At 46.1% G+C, this 9,709-nt stretch overlaps 1 protein-coding gene across 1 annotated transcript in view; it reads right to left on the minus strand.

Annotated features, from left to right (window-relative positions):
- The window catches only part of DENR (density regulated re-initiation and release factor), a 105,677-nt gene extending 99,342 nt beyond the window's left edge, over positions 1 to 6,335 (minus strand). The window contains exon 1 of the mRNA XM_085633581.1: positions 6,093 to 6,335. The gene's annotated coding sequence lies outside the window, so the exon portion shown is untranslated. The remainder of the gene's footprint in view (positions 1 to 6,092) is intronic.
- Positions 6,336 to 9,709: the final 3,374 nt, after the last annotated feature.

The following is a 9,709-nucleotide window of genomic DNA, read 5'->3' on the forward strand; positions in this document are numbered from 1 at the left end:
CGTTTTATGGGGAGGAATTGTCTTCGTTGCCGCTGTACTTTCTGCGTAAAGTCCGGGAAGAAGGAGATGGTTGCGTTTTCATAGCGGAGGGGGGCGCCAGTCCTGGAGTTCTGCAGGATCACATCCCGGTCACGGTAATTGAGGACGCGGGCCGCCAGCAGCAGCCGCGGGGGAGCGCCCGGTCTGGGTCGGCCGCCCGGGACCCTGTGGGCCCGCTCGACGACAAAGAATTTGCTAAGTCCCTTGGGTCGCAGGTGGTTGAGGATAAGATCCTCCACGAATAGGTCGGGGGTCTGCCCTTCCGCCATCTCCGGAACTCCTACGATGCGGAGGTTGTTGCGACGGAGCCGGCCTTCGTAGTCGTCCATCTTGAGGGGGTTACATTTCGGGATTCCTGCAGGTCACGGACCTCTCTCTCTGCAGCTGCGCCACGTCGCCCACCAGACCGTCCGTTGCGACCTCCACCTTCTTCACCCTCTCATTGAGCTTCCCCATGTCGGCCCTGATAAGATTGACGTCAATCGCCACAGAGTCCAGAGAGGTCTTCAGACCAGTTATCACCGCCATTACATCTTTGAGGGAAAGTTCCCGCTCCTCCGACATGGGGGGGGTCCAGCTCGCCTTCCTCCTGTTGATGCCCCCGCTGCGAATCCCTGGAGACAGTATACCTATCCAGTTTGTTCGTCTGGATGTTCTTCGCTGTTTTGGCGCTAGCCCCCTTCAGGCGATCCGCCAAGTTAACAGGCGCCAGTCGGCCACACAGCAGGGATAAGAAAGAGGCGGAAAAAAGGGGGGGGGGGAAGGAATGGTGGCGCCCCCTATTCGTTGCGCTGGGGTGCGGTGTGGATTCCCCACAGTCTTCTCCCTCACGCCACTGATGCAAGCCCCCTCAGCACAGTCTATTCCCCCCCCCCCCCCCCCGAAGCAGAGCACACTCACCGCCCCTGGCAGCCCCAGCAGTCATACAACGGGGCCCAGGCCGGTCTCTAGATTGTCTCCAGACAGTTAGGGGAGGTCATTCATAGGCGCGTTTTGGGCGATCAGGAGAGCGCGGCAGGAGCGGAGCCCAGGTATCCCCCCTCCATCCGCGGAGGCGCTGGGTAGTCACAGGTGGGCCCCGTCAGCAACACACCGTGGAGGATCAGCCGCTCCGCCGGCGCTGGCTCCCCCGCCTTCTCACCCTCCACTACGAGATTGCCGCTCAGGTGTGTCGGGGCCGGTCCGCAGTCCTCACCGGTCCGGCATCTCCGGGTCCAGCCGTGACGATCGGGCCAAATCCCGAGGTCCGCCGCCACAGCTGCTCCGTCGGTCCTCTCGAACCCCAGGACGCCACGTCCGCACCGCCAGTGCTCCCTCGCCCCACTCCGAAGCACCGGCGATATAGCGGGGCTCACCTCCTTCGAGGTCATGCAGGGTCCGTTGATGGCGGGACCAGTCGAGGGGCCCCTCCAGCCAATGCGTCCCGGCAGGCGGTGAGGCAAAGATCGGCTCCTCCCCTCGGTGGGCGCAGCTACTCCAGGTCCCGGCTTCCATGGGGCATACAGGCCTCGATGTCCGGAAGGGCGCCAGCTCCGCCGCCGCAGCTACGGGAGCGGGAGGGATGGGCTCCGCTACAATTCCGGTGCGCGGGACAGCTTGTGGTGCGTCGGATAATTAGTCAGGATAGTCGCGGGCTAAATCGGACGCCGGAGCTCGCGGACTATGCGGCCATCTTGAGTCCGAGCTTGGCCACGCCCCCCTAGATTCTTGTTTAGAGGAAATTATGAGGGCGGCTGACAGGTCTTCTGGTTCTACTTTAAACGTTTTTCATATAAGCCTATTGCTAATGTAGCTTTTGTGGTGGTTGACAAGCTTTGAACAAGTACATTATGAGCCTTCGGTCCTGACATGTGAAACATTTTCAATCATTCACTTCGCAGAACATTCAATTCTAATAAGGACTGAGGAGGGGATTATCCCACCCCGATTGTATTTCTGCATGTATTGACTTACTAATATGTACTGTGTAAAGATTGTTCCGTCCCCATGTTGATTTATTTGATATTTTTCTAGAAGAAGTTACTTTTATCTTAATTATTATATAGATTCCAAACAGAAACAAGGCTGAGCACCTTCCATGCTGACTTGTCTTTAACATCTAGTTGACAAGTTGGTGTTGCTGCCCAAGAGAAGTTCGACAGACGACACAGCGCATTGCCTGAATTTATTGGACCACGTTCCAGATGAGTCGCTGGACGGGTCAGGTCTGCTGTTTGGTTTCCTGGACGGTGTTGCTCTAGGAGCTTCGTTGCTGGTTCTTGCAAAGAAAGAACAGTCTTCATTCTGTGCTGGCTCTTATATAAGCGGTGTCTACCCTAATTTGCTGATAGGTAATGGCATATGCAGTTTGTGTTTTTCATGTTTTGATTGTCTGCTGAAAATTTGCCGTACAAATTGAGGAGCATAATCCTGGTCTCTATGTCCTTAACAGAACTGAAAATTCTGGACACGAATGCTTGAACGTTTTTCACAGACCAGTGCTTCCCACTTGAGCCAGTCTCTACGGCAACATAACCTCACAGTGTTTATGACAAGGCAAAGTGGCCTTGAACTGAACAGGCACAAAATAACACAGGCAGTAGAGCAGTGATACAGACACTACACAAGGGCTTCGTCCCAAGAGCCTTTAAAAGAAGCGATTATTGTTCCCCTCTTAAAAAAGTCAGGGGCTGTTCCACAGACCTTGACTATCAACAAATTTCCCTGCCTCCCCTACCTGGCCGAGGTACTGGAACCCCATGTGGCTAAAAGCCTCTGTGACTTTATGAACAATCAGAATATCTTGACTCCCATCAAGCAGGATTTCATCCAGCCCACTCAACAGAGGCAGTGATATTGACCGTGCTGGACAAACTTCGGAAAGAAGCTGACAGAGGTTCCCCCTAGGTCCTGGTACTGTTGGTTCTTTCCGCAGCATTTGACACGATCGACCATGGTATTCTGATCGACTGTGTCCAGAACGCCGGCCTCCAGGGCTCAGCTCTTGGCTGGATACAGCAGTTTTTGGAGGATCGTTCCCAGTCAGTCCACCTAGCTCAGTTCACAGCACCTAAAATGACTATAACATGTGGAGTACCCCAGGGTTCATCATGGTCACCTCATCTTCATCTGTTCAACCTATATTTCCTCCCACTGATTTGGTCGTTAAAAGAGAGGAAGGTATGCAAGTACAACTACGCCGACGAACTGCAGTTAATATTTACCATCAATAACACTCCCGACTCTGTGTCCGAGTTTCAAGCTACCATGCTGTACATCCGTGACTGGATGAACAACAACCACCTAAAACTTTAATCCGGACAAGACCGAACTCGTCGTGATAAGAGGCAGCCAGAAATCCTGGAGCACACATATCTGGCCATTTGAGTTAGGCTCCTCCCCTATTCCATCACCCTCAACCATGAGCCTCGGGGTGATAATCAAAAGTGACCTAACTATACAAACCCAAATTGGGTCAGTTACTTCGACCTGTTTCTTCCAGTTAAGAAAGATTAAGACGATCAGTAGACTCCTTACCAGGGAGGCATTGACACAGGCTGTCCTAGCCCTGGTCATATCACACTTAGATTATGCCAATTCTTTATATTTCTGCATCCCATCATACCTTATTAAAAGACTGGCTAATCATAATTTTCACAATAACAGGAGCGCGTGTTTCGGGCAGATGTGCCCAGAGGATACTTTTTTCGCATGACTTTACGGGCTACACTGATTGTAATGTTTTTTTGCGCTCGTCTTTTGAGGTTTTCTTATACGTTTTAGCATATAATATACGAGACATACATTTGCGACTAAAGTGTTTTATCTCCAAATTTTGTTGTAGCTTTTACGATTGTGCTTATACGAGTTTATCCAACAAGTGTCTTCTTACCGATGAGATGGTTTATTTGCATTACATTTGGATACATATGCTTTGAGAAAAGGTATTGAATTTGGCTAAGCGGTGATGACCCGAATATAGGGCAATACAGTTTTAATAGGCTCTGTATCTTTGGTTTGATTTAATTGCGTTGGTATCGGTTTTGTCTTTTTTAGTTTTGAATGGAGGATAGAAGAATGGAACCAGTCCGTGATCTATCATGCGACTTGAGGTTTTAGGTAGAAGAGAGGTTATTCTCTTCCTGTGGTAATACTGACATGATATGAATGTTGGTGGATTTGGTATTGTGGGTCCGTTTTTTTCTCTCTCTTTTTTCCCCTTTCTTTCACATCTTGGGGCAACATGGTATTTCTGTCATCCACATATCTTCCCCCTCTTACAAAGCACTCTTATTCTCCTTTTTCACGTTGCTTCTCTCGTGCACGGTTTCTTGTTCTTCAGTGTTGGTTCTTCACAGAATTTCAGACGTGTGTTAAGTCACAGTCCTGTTTGGCCATCTGTATTGATATTTGTGCGTGCTTAGAAAGACTCGCTATTGGACTGTGGTGTAGTTATTTGATGATCATTAAATATGATTTAAGTATGTTTTGATTGTTTATTTCTGTTGTTTAATGTGGTGTTCATTTTGTAATTTGAATTTATTGTCATATTGACAGCCCTGAGGAAGCCTTTGTGGGTGAAACGCGTTGGTCGCGGCTGTGAATATCTCTCATCCTTTTAAAAAAAATAATAAAAAAAAGAAGTTTCTACATCAAAGACTGTGAAGATTTATCATTCCTGGCATATTAAATGCCACTTGCTTTGTGCCTCTCTGTGCTTTGTTTTACTTATGCATTAGGTCGGCAGTGGACCTCAGAGGTGGGCACGCACTCTGTTAAAGAATTGATTAAGTTACATCTAGTGATTAAAGGGCTAGTGCTGCTTTAAATATCCCCTGCTGCCATTCTTTCCTGTTAATGGTACAGAACCAGGCAGCAAGATTGATTTTCCAGCAGCCTAGATGGAAGCATGTCTCCCCCTCTTATGAGAGAGCTGCATTGGCTTCCCATCCCTCAACGATCAGCATTCAAAGTCGGCTGCCTTTTTTTTTTAAGGCCATGCGCAGCACATGCCCGAAGTTTATCTCCAGCCTTATCCAGAGGTATGCACCCACTCGTAACCTGGCTTCATCCCATATGAATCTGTTGGCCATACCCTCTTACAAATTGAAAAGCCAAGGTGGAAGCAGGTTTGCTGTGCAGGCGCTGAGATTTTGGAACTCCCTTCCAGCTGATATTAGAACCTGTACAGACTTATTGAGATTTAGAAAGCTCCTTCAGACATGGTTATTTACCCAAGTGTATGTCTGAATTTAGGCACACAAATAATTAACAGGGCTCCAGCAGATCCTATAACCAGTGCCAAGAAACCAATCGGTGTATGTGCGCTCTATAAGACAATTTAACATAACATAACAGATTAGCACTCTAAATTAACATAAGCTATGTATGCGTATGCGTCAGTGGTAAGATGCTAAGGCTTTCGCAGATGTCGCAATGTACAATTATCAGCGAGTTACCACCTACCATAACAGTTTCCAGTTAAAGACGTGTCCTAGACTATAGGGTTTTGACATTTTCCTACCCAGGAATGGTTTTCCATACTTTCTCAACTCACCTTCATTTGAAGGGTGTACCCCTCTTCTCAGTGGCATTCAACGGACTAAAAAGCAACATGCCTTCAATATGCTCACAGTCTTGGCAAAACAGCACCATCTTCCTAAAAATGCTTTCTATCTTTCCTCTGCTTCAATGGGATTACCCTCCTTAAATAGTTGACTTCACCCTCGTCCCCGAGTCAACAGGTTGACAGTTATGGTGATAGAATGACAGTTCTAAGGTGATGACAGTTCTCACTCTTGCGTACCCCTACACAGTTATAAGTGGACCACGCCTAGTGGCAGCACTGGGGGAGGAGGCAGTGGTGCTATCACATCTACTGCCACGCCTGGTAGCGCGGCGTGCAATGGAACAGCACCAGGTCGTCACGATAGCCATTAAGGGATATAGGAGATTGTCTCACAACGGCCCCTTCTAAACTCTCTTATGACTTGACACAGAAAGATAATAACACTGGGTTATCAATACGACATTCCTAATACTTTACCACACCTAAAACTATATATAGACATTACCGGTAGGCAGTGGAGGGCCTCCGCTTTCTGCAAAATGTTGTCCTAGGAACTCCAACCGGCACATGCAGGAGCCCGAGATTGAAGGGTGCTACGGAATAGATGTCTCGTGTGGCTTCTACCAACTATCGCGACAGCTAAAGGTGCTATGATTCGGTACTTCCGGCGGGAACGGCAACCACACGGGGCAAATGTGCTTCACTCTATTCTCGGACCACGGGCTACCGGTATCCCGACCTATAGCATGGAAACGGAAAGAAGACTTAAAACTAGAAGTATAAAACTGGGAATCCAAGTGCTGAATTGGACGGCCATCTTGAAATAGCTACATTTCACGTTAATGACGTAAGCTGCCTGGAACTCAGTACCTTAAATAAAAATTGCTAACAATTTTCCCACAATTAGCCCAGTTGTAGCTACCATTAGTTTTAATATATTTTTTATGAATACTATACTACGAAGCTTAAATAAGTATTTAAAAAAATACTTTTTGTCAGAATTCGATAAACTATTTTGAATTGTATACGTTTCAAATGAATATGTCTCTGTCTTTTCATTAATAACAATGAATGTATATATATCTTTCCGTTCCAATATGGCTGAGACATTCAGTGCAGGAATTCCTACGGCTACTGCGCTGTTATTTTGTTTTGTAGTCTCTCTTTTATTTTTCCTAACGCTACTACACATAAAACCTCCTCGAGTTACGAGTTACACTACAATTGCTTGGCATGGGTTCCTTAGCGCCGGACGTTGAAATAAAAAGAGGACGTGCTGCCATGTAAAGCACGAAGTAATCGTATTTTAGTGAGCTTGCACAATTAACCAGTAAGGGGCGCTAAATTACTGTGGGAATACATTTGACCACATTATAGGGCCCGAGTTTCCTTTGTGGTTGTCAGATATAGTTTGTACCTAACCAATACGATAGACTTTAATCTTAAGCTTTAGCAGTCTGTTTATGAAGACGTATGGTGTACAATACCAATTTAATACATATGATTCACTACAACATTATGATGTTCACAAAGAAAGAAGAAAATCAGATATGTGATACCACCCATAGGAGTTCTTGCCATATGCTTGGCACTTTCCTGCTTGTTGTTTTTGTCTGATGTATTTACAGCACTGAGCTTGGAGTTTTCTGGGTGGTATGGTCTTTTGAACCTCATCTTTATCTTCACTCCTTTACTCTCTGTTTGCTACTTAGTCTATACAATATGAGTATGGTCCATTGCCATCATGTCTCATTATGTTCTTACAGCCCCAAAGAAGTCTAGTAAGACGAAACACTTGGTGGCTGTGTTGACCGATTGGACGGTTTTATTCGAAGACGTAGATTTAATTTCTCCGTGATTCACATACTGTCTGATCTTCTTCCATCTTTGTGAACATCATAATGTATTGTAGCTATTGAACTGATAAAATAATGTGTATTGTATGACAGCATTATTATTTTTATGATCATATACTTCTTGATATTCATTCATGTGCTATATATTTTGTAATACATGTAAACAAAAAATTGTTTTCTTCATTGTTGTGATTCATATGTATCAGAGTGTTCCAGTCTACTACGGAAAACCAGGGTCGGCATTGTCTTTGTCAATTTCAAAATACACACTTTCTTGCAGCAGAAGTGTTGTCTGTTGTAGCATCTTTCCCATTTTGACTGACCACATTTGTGGAGGGTTTGTGCAGGTTGTGTATTTCACTGCTTCAGCCTGTAATAATCATTTTAATATCAATTTATTTTGATTTATTATTGCAGTTTTATATAGCGTGAACTTGACCTGAAGGTATTGGAGCACTTTACATGAGCATCAGTTACATTCCACGTGGTCAGATTCTCTTTTTTAGGCATGCAGAGATTATTTGATTTGCCCAGAATCATAGGATGTTGAGCCGACTCAGAGACTCAAAACAGTTCCCCAGTTCCAAAGTCGACAGCTCTGGCCATAATGCCACATCCTCTACAAATATCATTACTTAAAACGCCCTGATTACTGGCGAGGAGCGACGAGGACGAGTAGGACTAAGAGTAATGAATAATACCAGTAAGTAATCAGGGCATTACCTCCAAATCCCTTGTCCCAGTCATTACACACTGAGGTATACCGAATCATATGCCTTTGATTCTAAATACGACACTGTAACACCATTATGCATACACCATGATCTTTAATGCACACCCATGTGAAAAAGTTGAAATACATTACTCCAAAACTGACTTGAGCACCCCTTACAATCCGGGGGAGGACCAGGATCATCACTATCTGACAAAATGTCTGATGCAGAAAGAGATTTCCCATGTGTCATTTGGCAGATGCCTTTTTGGGAATGCCCTTAAAGGCCTTCAGGGTCTCTAGAACAATTCTGCATATTCTCTCCTCCTCATCCCCCCTCCCGCCTATGCCTCTTAGGAGAGGGAGCAGAGTCCCCCCAAGGAATGAGAAGAGCATGGGGACCTGGAGGGAAAAGTATGCCTTCTCTTGACAGAGTGCTTACCCATTCTGATAGGAGCCTCATGGAATCAGAAACGCCAAATCCTAGAGCTTCCCAATAACGGGCTAAGATCTTCAAAACTAGCTCTCACCCAGAATCAAAAGCAGAACTTCTCATTAAATTTGCCCAAAAAATGCTTACCCATGGTAAGGTCTGCATTTATAACTTGCCTGGATGTGAGCCTTTTTCTCCTCCTTTGAAAAGGACACCGACTCATGCATGGAGCGGCCAGTGCTTCCCGCGCATGCACGACTCTCCTGCCAGTGCCCCCAGGGTCGCAGCCGAGATACAGGTTCCATCAGAGCATCCTGACAATGAAGACTAAGTCCCCCGCAGAAATGTCCACCTCCCTGCTCCTTGGGATCCAAACCGCAGGAAGGTAGGCAGAGACAAAGACCACCACCCAGCGCAGTAAGCACCTCCAAATTCTCCCCGGTGAGGGAGAAGGAAGGCCGACAAGCCCAGCAGGTGACCCCCTCCTCCGCCTAATTCCTCTGCATCCCATGTTCTCTTCATAAGGCAGGAAAAACAAACAGGAGGATTCTGTGTAAGGCTACCAATATATAATACCAAGAAAGGCGGGTAGAGATTATCAAGAATTCTCCTGCATTTTTCTGTCTTGACGTAGAGTCTCACCTCAAGGTATAATGAGTGGGACAAGGACAGGATACGTAGAAAGAATGGGCTTTACATGAAAAAGGAGACTCCACGAAAAGGTAGATATTACACCTGTTTATTCATCAGTATTGGAACAACAGTAGGGAAGTGACATTGCACACATCCTCTCAACCAGATATCTTCAAACTTTTTTGCTCTGAGCTCCCTGAGCAAAATGTTTTGAAGCTGCGCCCCTCTCCAAAACATTATGGCAAAGATTGTAGTAGCAGGAGAGACAGAGATTAGCTCAGTGGGTGGGGCGTACAATATCATTTCAGGGGTACTTTTTCTGTAGCGCACAATCCATACCAAATGTGAGGCAAAAGAGTAAATGTCTCAACCAAAATTGATCATTAAACACTGATCTCCATAACTGGTGTGTTTTGAGACCATATTCCTAGAAGGAGGGAGTGAGAAGTGATACAGGGTTTGTTCACCTGCCCAAACATTTAACCATG

Source organism: Triturus cristatus, chromosome 11 (assembly GCF_964204655.1).
Source record: "Triturus cristatus chromosome 11, aTriCri1.1, whole genome shotgun sequence".
In the NCBI taxonomy this organism is placed as follows: Eukaryota; Metazoa; Chordata; class Amphibia; order Caudata; family Salamandridae; genus Triturus; species Triturus cristatus.